Source organism: Podarcis cretensis, assembly GCF_951804945.1.
Source record: "Podarcis cretensis genome assembly, chromosome: 16".
Lineage (NCBI taxonomy): Eukaryota > Metazoa > Chordata > Lepidosauria > Squamata > Lacertidae > Podarcis > Podarcis cretensis.
The window spans coordinates 7,781,902-7,800,491 of NC_137186.1; the positions used below are offsets into that span (position 1 = coordinate 7,781,902).

Here is an 18,590-nt window from a genome sequence, read left to right on the forward strand (position 1 = left end):
ACTTTTAAATGCTTGCTGAAAGCTTTTCTATTCTGCCAGGCCTGTGCAGACAATTAAGAGCGTGCCCTTTCATAGCAGTTGATTGACAGCTCTTTTAAACTTTTGTATCACTTTTATTGTACAGCTTTATGTTTTTTACTGCCGTAAACCTATTTGGTATATATATATTATGACACAGAGGTATACAAATATTTTAATCAATCAATCCATTGACAAATGCATCTGATCATCCCGGCCAACTTTAAACAAAGAGAGTTTGCCAAGCACTATCTGTATTTTATTGACTGCTTGAACAATGAGCTGTCTTTTTAACTCCGGGAGTTGCAAAGCACAACGAAACATATATTTCACACCGGAGCACAATTCTGGCTGATGAAATAGAACCTCGAGGCCACCTTTCTGTCATCAAGTAAAAACAGGTGCAGATTTGCAAACCGTGTGACTCACAAAACCGGTTTCCAGGGCAATTGTGGATTTGGGTGGGTGGGAGGCCCCTCTAAAAAGCAGCTTTGTCTAATAGAGATTCATTACTTAGTCTCAGATGTGGGGAATAACCCCAGGTGAGCTGTGATTACTATAATAGCAGGCGTTTGCTTATGCGGATGGTTTGCCTGCTGCTTTTGAAGAGCACTATGGTTTCATTGTTCCAAAGAAGCGCTTCCTTTCCTCCCAACCTCCTGGGTATTGTTGTCCCCATTTCTTCAGCTAATGGAGCTTCAATTATTTCCATGGCTATTTCAGAGAGGCTGAGCAGATCTTGCCAACGTGGCAATGAGGTGCCGCCTGACTTTGCAGTAAGTAGGCTTTTTCGGTAGAAAGTGCATATTTCATCACAGGTGATGCTTCCTTCCCACCCACCCCACTCCAAGATTTTGAGGATTCAGCACATATATTTTTTTAAAAAAGCTGAATATGCAGAAATGTGCCTCCTTAGGTAGGGAAGGACACACCTCAAACTCCTCTGTTTAATTTCTGTAAGTGCAGGCAGTGGCGTAGCGTGGGGGGTACAGGGGGGGCCGGCCACACCGGGCGCAACATCTGGGGGGGGGCGCGTTCGCACTCGCAGCTCTCTGCCCCTACCTGGCTCACTCACTCTCTCTCACTGCTGTGCGAATCCAATCCGAGCCGCCGGGTCGCCACCCACTGTGGAGGGGGGGTGCCAGGCGTGCAGGTTAGGGGGTGCAAATTACTTGCCTTGCCCCGGGTGCTGACAACCCACGCTACGCCACTGAGTGCAGGTATGGGATACTTCTGTCTTAGGTGCTTGGCTGGGATGGTGGGGGTCTGCTTGACTGGTAAGGAAAGAATCATGCTCTGCCCAGGCCCTTTTCTTCATATTCATTAGGGATAAACAGAACATATGAAGATAGAAAGTGTTGGATGGATCAGGCCAATGGCCCATCTAAGGCCAGCATCCTGTACTCACAATGGCCAAGCAAATGCCTGTGGGAATTCACAAGTGGGACCCAAGCACAAGAGCACCCTCCCCTCCTTTGGTTTCCAACAACTGGAAGTCAAAAACATCCAACTATGGAAGCAGAGCAAAGCCATTGCTGGCAGCTGGCAAACTCTGGTCCTTGGAACAGCATCAAAACAGTGGCATACAGCTTCAGAAGCCGTCAGAAGCTGGGCACGCAATCCAGCAGAGATAAGAACTCTTTGCAATGGAAGGGCGGACAGAGGCATATGTAAGCATATTTACAAGCAGTTTATTCATCATAGATCAGGACAAAGAAAAACATGTCTGCTCTCCTTCATGTCCAACAGCGGGAAGCATAAGCAAAAGCTATACGCAACGGAAGTTCCCAGCAGGCTGTCCTGGAATTAAACAGACATGTGACATACAACAACTCCACATGCCTGTTCTAAAGGTGGAACATCTATATCCTAACACTTTGCTCTCCTACTTTCAAGGCTTTCCAGGTTCTAGGAGGGGGGTGGGTCTGGAATGCTTTCTAGAGGCCCTGTGTCCATCAGCTGCCGTCCCTTGGTGCTTCCTCTTCCTCCTCCTCCTCCTCTCCCATTATTTCCCAACTTTTCGCCTCATCTGCCTCTGAGCTGTGACCTCCCTCAAACCCCTCTGTAATCCTGAACTGTCTTCCTCTTCTCTGGAAGGGTCAGGCTGGGGAGGCGGTCTCTACCATTCCTCCTCTGCCCAGTCCCTGTCACTAGGAGCCATTGAAAGCCTTCTTCTCCATGAATTGGTCCAATCTTCTTTCAAAGCCATTCAAGTGCGTTGGCATCCCTACTTCCCATTGGAGCGAGTTCCACAGTTTAACTCTGCAATGCGTGAAGAAGGACTTCTAAAATCTGTCCTAATAACGTCCAACATTCAGCTTTGTTGAACTCCCATGAGTTCTAGTGTTGTGAGAGAAGGAGAAACACTTATCTCTGTCCACTTTCTCCATGCCACCACAATGGGGACTGTTATGCTAGCAGTTCCCAAAGGGGCTCACCCAGAAGGTGGGCTGTCTGTAGATTTGCATGTGGATCCCTGCCCTATGCAATGTAATTAATAAAGGCCACATTCACAGCATAAATGCAAAGCCTACAATAACACTTTAATAGCTATATCTTTCCCTGAAAGGATCCTGAGAACCATAGTTTGTCACAAGTGTTGGGAGCTGTTAGGAGATCCCTGTTCCTTCCCAGAGCTACAACTCTGAGTGGTTTAGGATTCCTAAATTAGGAATCAATGCCTCTTTCCAGGGAATTTAGGGAAAAACAATAGCTCCCAGGATTTTTTGATGGGGGAAGTGTTTAGAGTTGGATAATAGGGCTTTAAATGTGTGGTGTGACAGACCCTGCAAGCACCCCTATTTTCCAGGTACAGTCCTGGATTTACAGATGCCGTCCCGGTTTCTGATTTGATCTTGGAATGTCCCACTTTTTCTTAGTAAAGGTAAAGGGACCCCTGACAGTTAAGTCCTGTGGCAAACGATTCTGGGGTTGTAGCGCTCATCTCGCTTTACAGGCTGAGGGAGGCACATTTGTCCGCTCTGCAAACAGTTTTTCTGGGTCATGTGGCCAGCATGACTAAGCTGCTTCTGGCGCAACGGAACACCAGCACCAGAGCAGAGCATGGAAGCACCATTTACCTTCCCGCTGGAATGGTACCATTAATCTACAGTGGTACTTCAGGTTAAGTACTTAATTCGTTCTGGAGGTCTGTTCTTAACCTGAAACTGTTCTTAACCTGAAGCACCACTTTGGCTAATGGGGCCTCCTGCTGCCGCCGTGCCACTGGAGCACGATTTCTGTTCTCATCCTGAAGCAAAGTTCTTAACCTGAAGTACTATTTCTGGGTTTGCGGAGTCTGTAAACTGAAGCGTATGTAACCTGAAGCGTATGTAACCTGAAGCGTATGTAACCTGAGGTACCACTGTACAGTACTTGCACTTTTTGGCGTGCTTTCGAACTGCTAGTTTGGCAGGAGCAGGGACCGAGCAACGGAAGCTCACCCTGTCGTGGGGATTCAAACCACTGACCTTTTGATCAGCAAGTCCTAGGCTCTGTGGTTTAGACCACAGCGCCACCCGCGTCCTCCACTTTTTCTTAAGATGTCCCTAATTTCATCAGAGAAATCTTGGAGGGTGTAAAGCTAGGACTGTCATGTCAGAAATCTAAATTCTGGCACATTTTGAAATATGGCAACCCTAAGTTGTGCACCTCAAGAGCTAGGGAGATAAGTAACTAAATTACCTTTAGAAGGCATCTGTAGGCAGCCCTGTACAGGGAAGTTTTTTGATGTTTAATGTTTTATTATGTTTTTATATATGTTGGAAGTTGCTCGAAGTGGGTGGGGCAACCCAGACAGGTGGGCAGGGTATAAATATTATCATAATCATCATAATCATCATCGTTTTGAATAGGACATCCCTATTTTCATCAGGGAAATATTGTAGGTTATGGTGTTAATGTGACCAAAGACGTAGCCCAGTTTTGAATGATGTATGTCCAGAGATGGAAAGAAGAAACAGTCCCAACTAAGGAAGACTGGCAACAAAAACTGATGGAGTATACAGAAAGCCAAAACTTACAAGAAGATTAAGAAATCAAGAAGAGAGATGTTTTAATAATGAATAGGGAAAAATTGTGTATTATTTGAAGAACTGTTGTAAACAGCTTACATTGTTAGCAGGACTGATATAAACATGTGCAGTGATAATAACTTAAATAGAATGTAAAGAATAACAAGTAAATAGATTGAAATTGGATATACAGTGGTAAAAGATATAACGTAAGTGTCAGGGGCTCAGGAGCAGAGGCACAGGGAAGAGAGGGGATGGAGAGCGAAGGGGAAGAATCCGAGGGGAGCGTAGGAGAAGAGGACAGTGGACCGAGGGATTCCATGAGCCTCTCCAGCGAATCGGAAGATTCACAGAAGGGGGCGCCAGTGGCCAGGGGTAGGGGGTTCCCAAGGGGAACGGCCCAGGAGCAAGGGGGCAGCAGGGACTCCCAGAGCAGTAGCTGGAAATCAGGACCAGCTTCCCCACCAGAGCAGAGTGGGGGGGAAGAGTCCCAAGGATCGGGGCCAGTGCATTCCCCACCAGGGAGAGAAGATAAGGCAGGGCTGACCACGCCTCCATCAGAAAGTTGGACAACGGAGGAGAGGTCAGATCCGGCCAGTGTCCCGGAAGAGGGAAGCAGTGACCGAAGTAGTGTAACGGTTAGGAGAAAGGTCACTGGGCTGGCGCGAGAGGCAAGTTCAAATGTACAGGAGCGCGGGACAGCAGAGAATGAGGATTGGGAACCGGGTCCTAAAGCCCGCCGGAGGGAGGGGGAGGAGCTAAGTGACTCAGTGTCGGAAGAGTCCAGAAAGGGCAATGCCCCAGCGGGCAGGAGGACCCAGAGGAGGAGAGAGCAGCGTAAAAGGTGGAGCAGGGCTAGGATCTTAAACTGGTGTCATAGGGGAGGAGACTCAGACGGGACTTCGCCGATCTAGGGTTTAAGACGTAGGGCTGCACGCTGTGGCTTTGAAATGGAAACTGAACTTCAATAAAGACTTTTGTACATTACTACAGCCTAGCGTTGGTCCTCTGTGAGCTGGGACCTAGAGGCAGCTCTGACAGTAAGTAACGGCAGAAAGGGGGGAAGGGGGTTGATATTACGTTCTGGTGTTTTAAATTGTTAAAATATTTGTAAAATGAGAAATAAAATTATTTAAAAACCAACAAAATTGTAGCCCAGTTTAACCCACCCCATGGACCAATATGTTTCATTTCTTCCTGCACCAGTGAGGACGCCCCATTGTGCATCACCACAAGGACCTCGAAGCAGTTTAGAAAAGGTAATCGAAAATATTCATTAAGAAAAGCAAGCATTAAAAACAAAACATTAAAATATATAATAGAAGCAGTAATTTTATAAATAACAATACTTACGAAAGGCGCTGTTCAAAACGGTATAAACAGATTACACACCTGCTAAAATTACATGCTGAGGTAGACTGGCTTGTTGGAACAAAGAAGGGCTTTGACGGGCACCAGAAACAATACAGCAAAGGTGTCTGCCTAATATCAAAGAGCAGGCAGTTCTAAAGGGCACACTAAAGAGTTGGTTTCTTTCAATGGGATGAACCATCTGCCCATAATACCCGGTAAATGAGGCTAGGTGCCCACAATAAGACACGGGAGCATTTTTGAAGAACACCAACAAAAGGCAAACATTATTTTCCTTATTAAAGGCTGGCAAACACCATTCCTGATTCGCAGAGCAATTTTTTAAAACCCTTTTTGCCAGACTCAGTGGTGGTAGATGGGTCCAGGCCTGCCAGCCTCTGCCAGCTTCATGATTGTCGCATTTCCCCTTCCAGTCCCCGAATGTGTGCATGGACAGAAGTGTCAGGTCATGAACAGGTTCCTGCTGGCATTAGCCAACAGAAAGCCCCACTGACTTACAGCTCAAACCCTTAATAAGTTGTTGTTGTTTTTTGTCAGCAGTCTAGCTCATGATAACAAGATGCTGGAAGAACTTGGCAAGTGCTTCTTTGACAAACTGGTTCAATAAAGCAGACATCTTCAACCCTTCCAAAACCTGCTTTTAATCCAAACGTACATTTGGGATCTATTTCTTAATCTTTTACCATATATTTTCATGGTGGCAGTGCTCCTATTGTGACCATCCTTGGATCATGCTGTGACCCACTGGTGGGTCCTGACTCACCAGTTGAAGGCTACTGGTGTTGATGATACTGAGTTAGATGGATTGAGGGTTTGACTACACGGCAGCTTCCTACACTTCATACAGAGAAACTAGTTGAACCCTAGTGCAATAAGGCATATCCTGTTTTCCAGGACAATAACACACGACAAGGAACTCATAAGTCACTTACTCTCAGCAGCTAGGAATATCCTGACTAGACACTGGAAGGACCTATCAGGAGTGGACACAGGTACCAAAATATCTGGGAAACTGCCCTGCCTGAAAATTTAATCAACAAACTTAACCTAAAAGGGGACAAGTGATGGAGGATGCCTTCACCTCAGTTTGGCACCCCTTTATCACATTTGTTGTTGTTGTTTAGTCGTTTAGTTGTGTCTGACTCTCCGTGACTCCATGGACCAGAGCATGCCAGGCACTCCTGTCTTCCACGGCCTCCCACAGTTTTGTCAAACTCATGTTGATAGCTTCGAGAACACTGTCCAACCACCTCGTCCTCTGTCATCCCCTTCTCCTTGTGCCCTCAATCTTTCCCAATATCAGGGTCTTTTCCAGGGATTCTTCTCTTCTCATGAGGTGGCCATACATATATGGCAAAATAAGAAAATGACCTATCCCCCACAACAGCATATGAATCAATATTGCTAATCTGACCCGACAACCCCACTCCACCCTCACACATACAAACAAACTATACTGCAACCAGCCAAACACAACCAACCAAGCTCTGGAACCTCCAATCTCTGACAATGCCAATAAAAATATAAATAGGTCCCCCCCCCTCTTTTGCCCCCAACCACACCGAATGTAAACAAACTGTGAAAAAGACTTTATGAATTGAGAGTGGAGATGCTATGTGTACTTTTCCGCATTTAATTGTTTGTTTTGTTCCTAGTCCCTGTGTTAGAAGAAAACAGAGTTGTGGTGGTAGTAGCTATGAAAGGGAAGTGGTGGTCTAGTTCAATGATGGAGAACACCTGTGGCCCTCCATCTGTTGTTGGACTACAACCTACCATCATCTCAGCTAGCATGGTCAATACTATGGTGCAACTCCAACTTCTACAGCATGTAGAAGACCACAGGTTCCACCCTGCCATAAAGTCTGATGTCTCCGCACACAAACACACACCCCTAAGTGGTTGGGGTTGACACAGAAGAGGTCCTAAGAAAAAGTGTGAGTCTAAGAAGCCACTTTGTAGCCTTAGATCCAATAATAACCTCAGAATTGCAGTGTGCTGGAGATTAGACTGGCGCAGACTGCCGCTATTCTTCAAAATCATTAACAACAACCCTGCAGTTGATTTACATATCATAGAAAACAGCTTTCAGGTTCAAAAGACACTGATGTAGTGACTGCAAGGGATTAATTTAAAGTGTCTGGTGATCCTTGAAGATAAGTCTCCGAGACAGCTGTTTTCTCCTGTCCCCACCATGAAACAAGCTATAGAGAAGATGAATCACAGCCATTAGTTTATTAATCAGCTTTAGACAAACTGTGCCTCGGAGGGTTCTGGACAGACTTGAAGGAAATGTGAGGTGCACATTCTAAGTCTGGGCTGGCTTTCAGCAAACAAAAACAAACAAACGTTCTGACACTTTCAAAGGCAGGCAAGTGAAATTAAAAGTTGCTTTTGGGAGTGAGGGAGCATCTCGGGAAGACAACCGCTTCTGACTTGTTGGAAAAGAAGCCTGAGAGTCTGGGAACAGGCAGTTTTCCAAACCAAGGATTGCTGAAATCAGCATTGGTTTGGTGCTCCAATGTTCCCTCGATACAATTAAAAGGAAGCAGAAGGGTGTAACAGCAATGTGTTGCTGCCCTATATTAAAACCAGGTGCTGAGAGACAACGCTCAATTGCTGTAATCAGGGAGGAGGAACAATTATAGCAATTTGAGAGAAGCGCGAGGCATGCGGGGAAATTGGAGCCACATGAGCAGAGGGTGTTTCCTACCCGCGAGGCTCCTAAGCAGATGGTATAAGAGCTCTTCCTCCTCCGCTCTCTTCCAGCCCAATCTGCTGAAACTTGTGAAGAATCAGGTAAGGTCTGTTGAAAGGCAAGGGGCTCAGATCTCTGTATAGCAAATGAAACACCAATTGTGGGGTAGGAGTTTTTGCTTTTGCTTAAAGTGCATGTTTGCTGAGAGGAAAAAACCCACTATATTGAGCATGGCTTACTTGCAGGTAGCAGGGCAAATGTCATGTTAACCTTGTGGCTAAAAGCAGCAGGGCTTGAGGGATCAGCTAAGCCTTTGATCCAGCCATAGTCCCACTGCTCATGAGAGCCGGGGGTGGAAGATAAAAGGGGATGTCTATTTGCTGTGCTAGTTCCCAGGCTGGTACAGGAAAAGAGGCCTGGATCAGGCCCATTGCTATCACGCGACGGCAGCAGGGTCATCTTGAGATCCCTTGCCATCTTACCTCTAACTCTGAAAGCTATGTTTCAGAAGGTTCCATGGGCTATTGCTGATGGAAATGCCACCAGCCATAGCTTCCACCTGTCTGTCATTTGGGCAGATGTCTTGGGGAAATTCCTTAGTGGTGAGTCTCCTGCATTGATGAAGGCTAGCATAGCAAGGCAAGGCTATGCATAGGGAAACCTAGATGTCATCCAAACAATCCTTCATCACAGCAGGGGTGGGGTTTTTTTTGGGGGGGGGTTATATCCAATGTGAGTCTTACTGAGAGAAGTCTCATTGAAGTTAAGGAGGATGACTACCTTAGACTCATTAATTTCAATTGGTCTACTCAGAGTAAAAGTCGCATTGGATGCTTACAACCTAGGAGTGGTTTGTGCTGTTATGCCTGGTGTCTGGCTTTCACACACAACAAGTTTTTTGTATTAAAAAAGGAGTTCAAGTGGCTATTTAGATGCAATAAAATGGGTGTGTAGAAACTGGCTGCCCCAATATTCTCTCAGTAGCTATGCAGCTAAGCGTTATGGGATATTTATGGTTACATATTTTTAGTTCTCTTTTATGCATGCAAAACTGGGGGTTGCAGGCTTAAAGCAACACGCCAGATTGATGTGGGGGTGGAGGGTGGCGTCGGGGTAGATGAAACAGCCCAAGGGATTTTCAAGGTAACAAAAAGAACAAGATGACTGGTGAAGTGGAATATGCATAGTTCAGTGGTAGAACATCTGCTTTGCATGCAGAAGGTCACAGCCTCTATCCCTGGCAATAATAATAATAATAATAATAATTAATAATAAATTTATATCCCACCTATCAGGCTGGGTTTCCCCAGCCATTCTGGGCGGCTCCTGACAGAATTAAAAGCACAATAAAACATCAGACATTAAAAACTTCCCTAAGCAGGGCTGCCTTCAGATGTCTTCTTCTAAAAATCAGATGGATATTTACCTCCTTGACATCTACTGGGAGCGCATTCCACAGGGCAGGTGCCACTACTGAGAAGGCCCTCTGCCTGGTTTCCCTGTAACCTCACTTCTCGCAGGGAGGGAACCGCCAAAAGGCCCTCGGAGCTGGACCTCAGTGTCCAGGCTGAATGATGGGGGTGGAGACGCACCTTCAGGTATACTGAAGGTATATCTCTGAGTAAGGCTGAGTAAGGTATATCTCTGAGTAAGGCTGGGCGAAATTCCTTATCTTAAACCCTTAGAAACTGCTGCCAGGGTTGATAATACTGAGAAAGGTGGACCAATGGTCTGACTTGGAATAAAGTAGCTACCCATGTTCTGGGGCATTTTTTCAGCCAGAACTCACTGGAACTCAGTTCTGGCAACTCTCAGGTAGACGTCATTGCCATTCAAAGAGAATGAGGGAGGTGTTCATGGTGAGTTCCCGCACCATTTTTTCTAGAAAAATAGCACTGCCGTGTTCCGTTTTTATGAGGGTTCTTCAAATTCCTGTCTGTGACTATATGGAATGTGGGGAGGATGTTAGTTTGGTTTCCAATTTATTCCCCACTTCCTGAGACAATACACAAACTGAAATGCAGCCATCCTTTGAAATTTGTTCTCCTCTGAATTTCCAATACAGCTTTCCAACCCTGTCCCAATGTGCTCTAAACTATGTAGATTAGGGAACTGTGTGCATCAAAATACACATATTAGTACAAATAGCATCTTTCAAAAATAAGTATTATTAGGCAAAAATGCAAACAAAAATGTCCATATTAGAAGAAATTTGCATTACAATTCTGATTATTTTTTGTGAGGACATGTATATATGATGCAGAAATATGCAGAATATGAGAAACTCCGAGAATCTGAAATATATAGATTTGTCTACACCTGTCTGGGGATTGTGAGTAATAGTCATAGTAACAGTAGTAGTAATGGGTAATGGTAATAGTATTGGTAATAGTAGATGGTAATAGTAGCAGTAACAGTAGTATTGGTAGTGGTAGTAATGGTATTAGTTATAGCAGTAGTAATAAGAATAAGTAATAGTAGTGGTAAAATAGTAGTAATGATAATAAAAATAGTAAGATGATGAAGATGACAGTGAGGATGCAGTTTTTCAGTCAAACTGTTTGTGGTAATGATCAGTTCTCTTCTCCCTGGTGATGGACAAAATTAAGAAGGCCTCTGGTTAAAATTGCCACCCAACTTTATCTAGAAAGAAGAGAGTGGGGGTTGATTTGCTCATACCCAATGTAAGAATCCTGAAAGTATCTCTTGTGTAGAAGAGACATTGAGGAAAGGCCATAGCTCAGTGGGGTAGAGCAGGGATGTCCAACAGGTCGATCACGATCTACTGGTCAATCCCCAGGAGGTGTTGGTAGATCAGTCGATCGCGGGCTCCCTTTCCTTTGTGTTGGCAAAAGAGCAACTGGCCCCACCCCCTCACCCCATCCACCATTCATGCATGATTGCTAGAACGGAAGACGGAGTTTTCGCTGTGAGGCTGATCGCTTCCTTAGCGATCTTTTGGTGAGCAACTTTTCCCCTTTCCCCTTTATCAACATTTTTGAATCTCCTCCCTAAAAAAAGATTGCAGTCTCTTGGGAGTTGGACATCCCTAGAGTAGAGCATCATCTTTGCATGCAGAAGGTCCCAGGTTCAATCCCTAGGACACCTCCAGAAAAAACCCTGTATAGACCCTGGAAAGCCACTGCCAATCAGATACCAATGGGAAGCACGCGGGCAGGACATGGGTGCAACACTCCACCACATGCCATTCCCAGAAACTGGTATTCAGAGACATGCTTCCAAAACAGTGTTGGTGAAACATAGCCATCATAGCTAGAGGCCAATGCTTTAGGTCAGGCCTGTCCAACCGGTCAGTCACGATCTACAGGTTGATTGTGGGCTGTCCCTGGTCATTCCTGGTTGAGCTCCAGCGATTGCCCAATCACCCCTCCAAAAAAAAAAAACCTCAACAACTTAACAACTTTGGTCATCCTCCCCCCAAAAAACTCAACAACTCTGGTCGATCCAATGGGTAGATCACTGCCAGTTTATTCATAGTGGGAGTAGGTCGCAGTCTCTTGGAAGTTGAACACCCCTGCTTTAGGTTAATTGCTTCATTATTTGTGATATGTGTCTTTCCCCACTTCATTTTAGATTTGCCTCCCACCACATAGCCATGGTTTTCCCCGGGGAGCTTTGTGGCTACAATGTCTCCTGCAGCACAAGCCTCCCCTCAACAACGCTTCTATTGCAACCACCAGCTGTTGTGGCTGAAACAAAGCTGACGGACCTAGAGATCCTCATCCCGGAGCCCCCGCCTTGTGAAATCCCAGAATGTGGCTTCGATCCATGCCACTTGCCTCCATGGTACTGCCACCTGCCTCCTGAGCCACCCATCATTTTTGCCACCTTCGCCACTTGCCTTCATGAAGCATAAGTGTGGCTTGCCGGCTGCCATCTTGCAATAGGCCCGTTTCAGGCAGGAGGCGCTGCGGACAGGAAATAGGGGCTGCATTAGGAATGGGAGTCTGGAGCAATGCTCCACACATTGGGGCCACACTTGTTATTGGCGCCTGTCCTTAAAGGTTCAGGATCGGCAGCCATCATCCATTTTGTATATTCATGTAGTAGAAGTTTGAAAACAACAACAATAATAATCACAGGTGCTGTGAATTACAGTTTTAGCCCGAGTCTTTCTTTTTGGAGTGGGGCAATTCAGGTGACTATGTCCAGAGCATTCCAGAAGACGCAGGTTGAGAGGTGGGAGGAGGTGGAGGAAGAGGTGGAAGAGGAGTTAGTAGGCCTAAAATAGCATCAAGGGAACCTTTGGTCCTTCAGACACTGTTGAGCATCATCAATGGTTGGGAATGATTGGAGCTGTACTTCATCCTATTTGCTGGATCCTATGTTCCCGTTCCCTGGCCTAAACCATACTTCAAGGGTGGCTGACCAGGGATCATCCAGATATTGCAAAACTACAACTCCAGTCAACCCCAGCCAGTATTGCCAGTGGTCAAGGGAAACTGTAGTTCATCAGCCTCTCAAGGGCCACAGGTTCCCATGCCTGTCATAAGTCTGCCCGCAGTTAAAGCTTTCTTTGTTGGCCATCAGATTGCTTCCTAAACTGCTGGTACCAGAGGCACATTTCCCCCTCCCATTTAAATATCAGTCTTACATCATCCAGGTATTTCCTTTCCGAGTGTGAGTAAAGGGGAGAACTATATGTCATTGGAGTTGCCCACCCAAATGTAATGGCAATGCCTCTTTGGAGGGTATTGTTGAGCCTCTGTGTCATTAGGCACACCTAATGCAGATTTGTACATTCCTTGAGCCAGATACCTTTCTTCTTATGCTATGTAGAGTGCTGTGTACATAGAAGGTGAAATAAATAATATTATGAAACAAAAGCATCTGGTTCATCAGAGGTATGTTGGAAGCAGAGAACGCCAGCAGAGAGTACCATGAAGAACATTAGCAGGCATACACTTTGCAGTAATTCACTGCAATCCTAAACCTGCATACTCAGAAGTAAGATGCACTAAGCGTGCACACACCGGTTTCTTTTGTGGGCCACAAAGTTATGAAACACTGTTTGGATATTAATACAGTAAATGTCAACATTTTAGCAAAGGAGACAAGATGGAGGAGGACCAGGTGGGGAGGACCAACCATAACTTATGTCATGCAAAGATACTTGCAAAGTCCATCTGATGACATCATTAAAGGCATTTGAAAATGTTCTTTGGCTTTGTTGCTTAGACAATAAAATGCATTGTACAAAAATATATGTAGTACTTACTCCACCTAATTAGATTCCACCCTATGATTTAGAATGTGGATGGGGAACCTGATGTTGTTGGACTCTAATTCCCATCAGTCCTGGTCAGTATGGCCAATGGTCAGGGATGATGGGATATGTAATCCAGCAATATCCAGAGGGCCGTAAATTCCCCACACCTGTCCTAGTCCAATAATGTCCCAACCAATCAGGGATCATACATTAAAAGCACTCACAGAGGGCTGGGGAGCCCATGTCTATTCAGATGTTGTTGGATTCCCAGCTACCACCAGACCCAGTGGTCAGCAGAGCCAATGGTCAAAAGTTGTAGCTTGGTAACATCTGGAGGACCACAGATTCCCCATTCCTGGTGCAGATAATACTTACTTAGATAGACAAATGGGCTAATTCTAGATAAGTAAGTGGGCATGTTTCTCTGTGCACGTTGCAGACTCCACTTCCCATTATCCCCAGCCAACATGGCCCAGTGGTGGATGTTGTCCATTGGGATTGGTTGGGTGGTAATCAGGGAAAGCCAATGACAGACAAAGCCAACTTATTCTAATTTTGTCTCTTTCCTTCTCCCTGATGGGTTCTATAAGGGCAACATTGAGACCAAGGAGGAGGGGTAGAAAGCTAACAGTCTGGACTATCTCCTGGGCTGGTTATAAGCAAGAAGTCAGGAAGGTGGGTGAAGGCTAAAGGCAGACTGAGATTGGTAGGACAGTGCCCCCACTTTCCCTAACAGAGCAGTTTCCACTGGTGTGGCCAATGGCCAGGGATCATTCCTCATCTATAGCTTAAGAGGTAGCAACGGAAATGTGATAGAAATCAAATACCAAGGAAACATACAATTAAATCCCACACCATCAATTTTATGTGAGTACTAATGAGGTGCTATTGCAACTATCTCCCATAATCATTACATTCCCCACAAACATGACATTTTAATTATGGGCTATTTCAAATTTTCAAAATACCAGTCCATTACTTCCTCACACTGTCTATGGCCAACAACAAAAAAGCAAAAGTAAACAAAAACCACAGTTCATTTGCCAATAAACGCAACTATTTTTTTACAGTTCAATCCTGCACATGTCTACTCAGAAGTAAGTCATATTGTGTTGACCGGGAATCCTAAGAATCATGGTTCAAGCTCAACCAGAGAGCTTCATGGCTGAGCATGACTAGGCACAAGGGGAAATATTAAAATACAGAGCTGCCCTTGAACAAAGTGAAAGTGTGATTTGAAATCTGAAAGTTCCTCCTCAGTGGGATTTGAGGAAGCACCTAAAGACTGGCTGCAAAAACCCAGACATGTTTCTCAGAGAGGTTACACAGGGCCCAATTCCCTTCATTAGGGGTGGGAAACCTGTGGCACCTCCAGACATTGGACTCCCACAACACCCCATCAGCTTCATCTGTCAGTGTGGCCCATCTACAGGTATGCTGGGAGTTGAGTTCATAATCACTGGAATGCCAGTTTCCCCTTATACCTGCCCTAGAAGAAAGATGTCTCATAGAAGAAGTATGGACCACTGAAATCCTCTTGGACTAGTCTATGGCTCTTTGTTGTTGTTGTTGTTTAGTCGTTTAGTCGTGTCCGACTCTTCGTGACCCCATGGACCAGAGAACGCCAGGCACTCCTGTCCTCCACTGCCCCCCGCAGCTTGGCCAGACTCATGCTGGTAACCTCGAAAACACTATCCAACCATCTCGTCCTCTGTCGCCCCCTTCTCCTTGTGCCCTCCATCTTTCCCAACATCAGGGTCTTCTCCAGGGAGTCTTCTCTTCTCATGAGGTGGCCAAAGTACTGGAGCCTCAGCTTCACAATCTGTCCTTCCAGTGAGCACTCAGGGCTGATTTCCTTAAGAATGGATCGATTTGTTCTTCTTGCAGTCCATGGGACTCTCAAGAGTCTCCTCCAGCACCATAATTCAAAAGCATCAATTCTTCGGCGATCAGCCTTCTTTATGGTCCAGCTCTCACTTCCATACATCACTACTGGGAAAACCATAGCTTTAACTATACGGACCTTTTTTGGCAAGGTGATGTCTCTACTTCTCAAGATGCTGTCTAGGCCTGTCATTGCCCTTCTCCCAAGAAGCAGGCGTCTTTTAATTTCGTGGCTGCTGTCACCATCTGCAGTGATCATGGAGCCCAAGAAAGTAAATAAATAAGCAGTCTATGGCTCTTAGTTGTGATGAATATATATTACTTTCAAAGACAGTACATCTCTGAATACTTACAGCTGTGGAACAGCTTCCCATTGGGATATCAAACGCCACTGGAGAGAAGGACAGCCCTCATCACTTGCTTGTGGGATTCCCAGAATCATCTGATTGGCCACTGTGATAACAGGATTTTGGACGATGGTTTCCATTTGTTTTGCACAGAAGCCCCCTCAGAATAAAGGTACTTAAAATTATACAACACACAAGTTAAGGTTCAAAATAGGACAAGTCTTTATTGTCATGTAGTGTAACTCGGAGAGCTCTTCTGGGGGGAAATGCAAAAGTTGAAGCTGAAAATGGTCCATTCGAGTTGATGTTCCATCCTGAATGACATACAATTTTCTGCTGGAGCACCGTCATCTGCTACCAAACTTCTGACATATAAATATTTATTTACTTGCTTACTGCATTTATGTTCTACTTTTCCTCCAAGGAGCTCAAGATGGCACACTTGGTGTTCTCCTGCTCCCTCCACTGTATCCTCACAGCTTCCCTGTGAGGGAGGTTAGGTTGAGAGACTGTGACCTGCCTAAGGTCACCCACTGAGCTTCTTGGCTGAGAGGGGATTAGAACCCTCATCTCTATCAGCATTCTAATCACTATACTACAATGACTTGCAAAGCAAGTCCTCAGTTGACTAACTCAATAAGTAGGCCAGGTGGGGAAAAGATGTAGAGGCACTGATAGCATCATGAATCATCACTATTTGGCACCTGAGCATAAGAGGTTTCCACAACTGCTAAACAAAAACAAACTGCTACAGAAGTCATGTGCCACCCCCCACTCTCTGCAAGATTCTTGGGGGTTCCAGGGTCTGTGTTCCTTTGGAGAATTGATATACATTGGTACCTTGGTTCTCAAACTTAATCTGTTCCGGAAGTCTGTTCCAAAACCAAAGCGTTCCAAAACCAAGGTGTGCTTTCTCATAGAAAGTAATGCAAAATGGATTAATCCGTTCCAGACTTTTAAAAACAACCCTGAAAACAGCAATTTAATATGAATTTTACTATCTAATGAGACCATTGATCCATAAAATGAAAGCAATAAATAATGTACAGCAGTGACATAATCAATCAATCAGTAGCTGAACTGGGTTCCACACAGCCACAAAAAAGCCAACAAAACACAAAATAAATAGCAAAAACAGAGACCTCAGCATAACATTCAAAACAGAAGTGTGGCACTCAAATCAGAAGCGTAACAATCAAAACGGAGCACGCTCGGCTTCCAAAATAAAGTTCGCAAACCGGAACATTTACTTCCGGGTTTGCAGTGTTTGGGTTCTAAGTTGTTTGAGTATCATGGTGTTTGAGAACCAATGTACCACTGTATGGCAGAGACTCTCATAGTTTAAGAAATATGGTTTATTCACCTATTTACACCTTCAGTCTGCATGGTGTCCAGATCTTACAGCATGGTCATTTCAAGAGGGACTTGTCCCCCACTGGAATCCAAGACATCTCTCCCAGTCAGCCATCAGCCATCCCACCCTTTTCTCTTCCTCCTAGATCACCTTGCTAAAAACTCTCCTTTCCTCACCCCCAGTTACCCTGGCAAGCTTCCAACCCCCCAGTCTCTGTTCACACCTCAGGCCAAGGGGAAGGAGTTTTCTTGCATTGCCAATGGCTCTCAATGGCCCTGTATTGTTTCTTAATGGCCCTAGCTTGGCCAGGTCGTTTTGCATAGGCTAGCCAGGAAATTCTTGTGCAGCTGGTATTTCTCCCATCTCATCCCAAATAATCAAAATCCTACTATTTATTGAATTCTAGGGCTTAGGTGGATCCCCCCAAATCTATTACAAAACAAACAAAAGGTATTCCAACAGACCATAGCAGAACAAGGTTGAGGAGGAGGGCCATTCAGTCAACTCTTCTGAGGAACCAGCTCCATCAGGCCCCTCCTTCTACCATCACCTAGCAGCATCTATTCCATGATGCTGCTGCAGAGGAAGCAGGAATGAAGAGTGAAGTAAGCCTACTCCAATATCTTACTGAGAAACCAGCTCCACCAGACTTGTCCCACTATCAGCTGTCAACTAACGGTTGCAATTCCATCAGGCTTCAGCAGAGGGAGAAGGGAGGGAGAGAAGGAAAGCCCAGTGCAAAGACACCATCAATATTATCACCTAGAGCAATTTAACAATCATTTCCTCTTTCCAAGGAACTCTGGGAATCATAGCTACAACCTCCATAATTCTTTGTGGAGGTTCTACACAGCCCTTGTGACTAGTAGGCATTGATAGCTTTCTTATCCACCATGAAATGTCTAATCCTCTTTTGGAGCCAGTGTGGTGTAGTGGTTAAGAGTGGTAGTCTCGTAATCTGGGGAACCGGGTTCGCGTCTCCGCTCCTCCACATGCAGCTGCTGGTGACCTTGGGCCAGTAACGCTCCTCTGAAGTCTCTCAGCCCCACTCACCCCACAGAGTGTTTGTTGTGGGGGAGGAAGGGAAAGGAGAATGTTAACTGCTTTGAGACTCCTTAAAGGGAGTGAAAGGCGGGACATCAAATCCAAACTCTTCTTCTTCTTTTAAAGCTGTCCAGATTGGTACCTGCTGCTACCTCTTGTGGGAGCAAATTGAACCACGTTTTTCTCATGTTGAAATTAATGGAGTCTTGTTCATAAATTTCAGTGGGTCTACTCTGAGCCTTATGAGGATATGAGGAATGGTTGAAGGAGCTGGGTATATTTAGCAAGGAAAAGAGGAGACTGAGAGGAAATATGGCTTCAAGTTACAAGAAAGGAGATTCCGACTAAACGTCAGGAATAACTTTATGGCGGTAAAAGTTGTTCCAAAGTGACTCCCTTGAAAGGTAGTGGACTTTCCTTCATTGGAGATTTTAAAGCAGAGCTTCAATGGCCATCTGCCATAGATAGTATAGTTGGGATTCCTGCATTGCGGGGGGTTGATCTTGATTACTTTTAGGATTTCTTCCAACTCTACAATTCTATGACTAAAATGTAGTTTAAAAAGGTAAAGGACCCCTGACAGTTAAGTCCAGTCATGAACGACTCTGGTGTTGCAACGCTCATCTCGCTTTAC

At 45.2% G+C, this 18,590-nt stretch overlaps 1 long non-coding RNA gene across 1 annotated transcript; it reads left to right on the top strand.

The window, feature by feature from the left end:
* The first annotated feature begins 7,706 nt into the window (after window positions 1-7,706).
* On the top strand, window positions 7,707-12,944 carry LOC307205260. The gene is made up of 2 exons (XR_013833963.1): window positions 7,707-8,198; window positions 11,692-12,944. It is a non-coding gene; the product is annotated as an uncharacterized lncRNA (long non-coding RNA).
* Window positions 12,945-18,590: the final 5,646 nt, after the last annotated feature.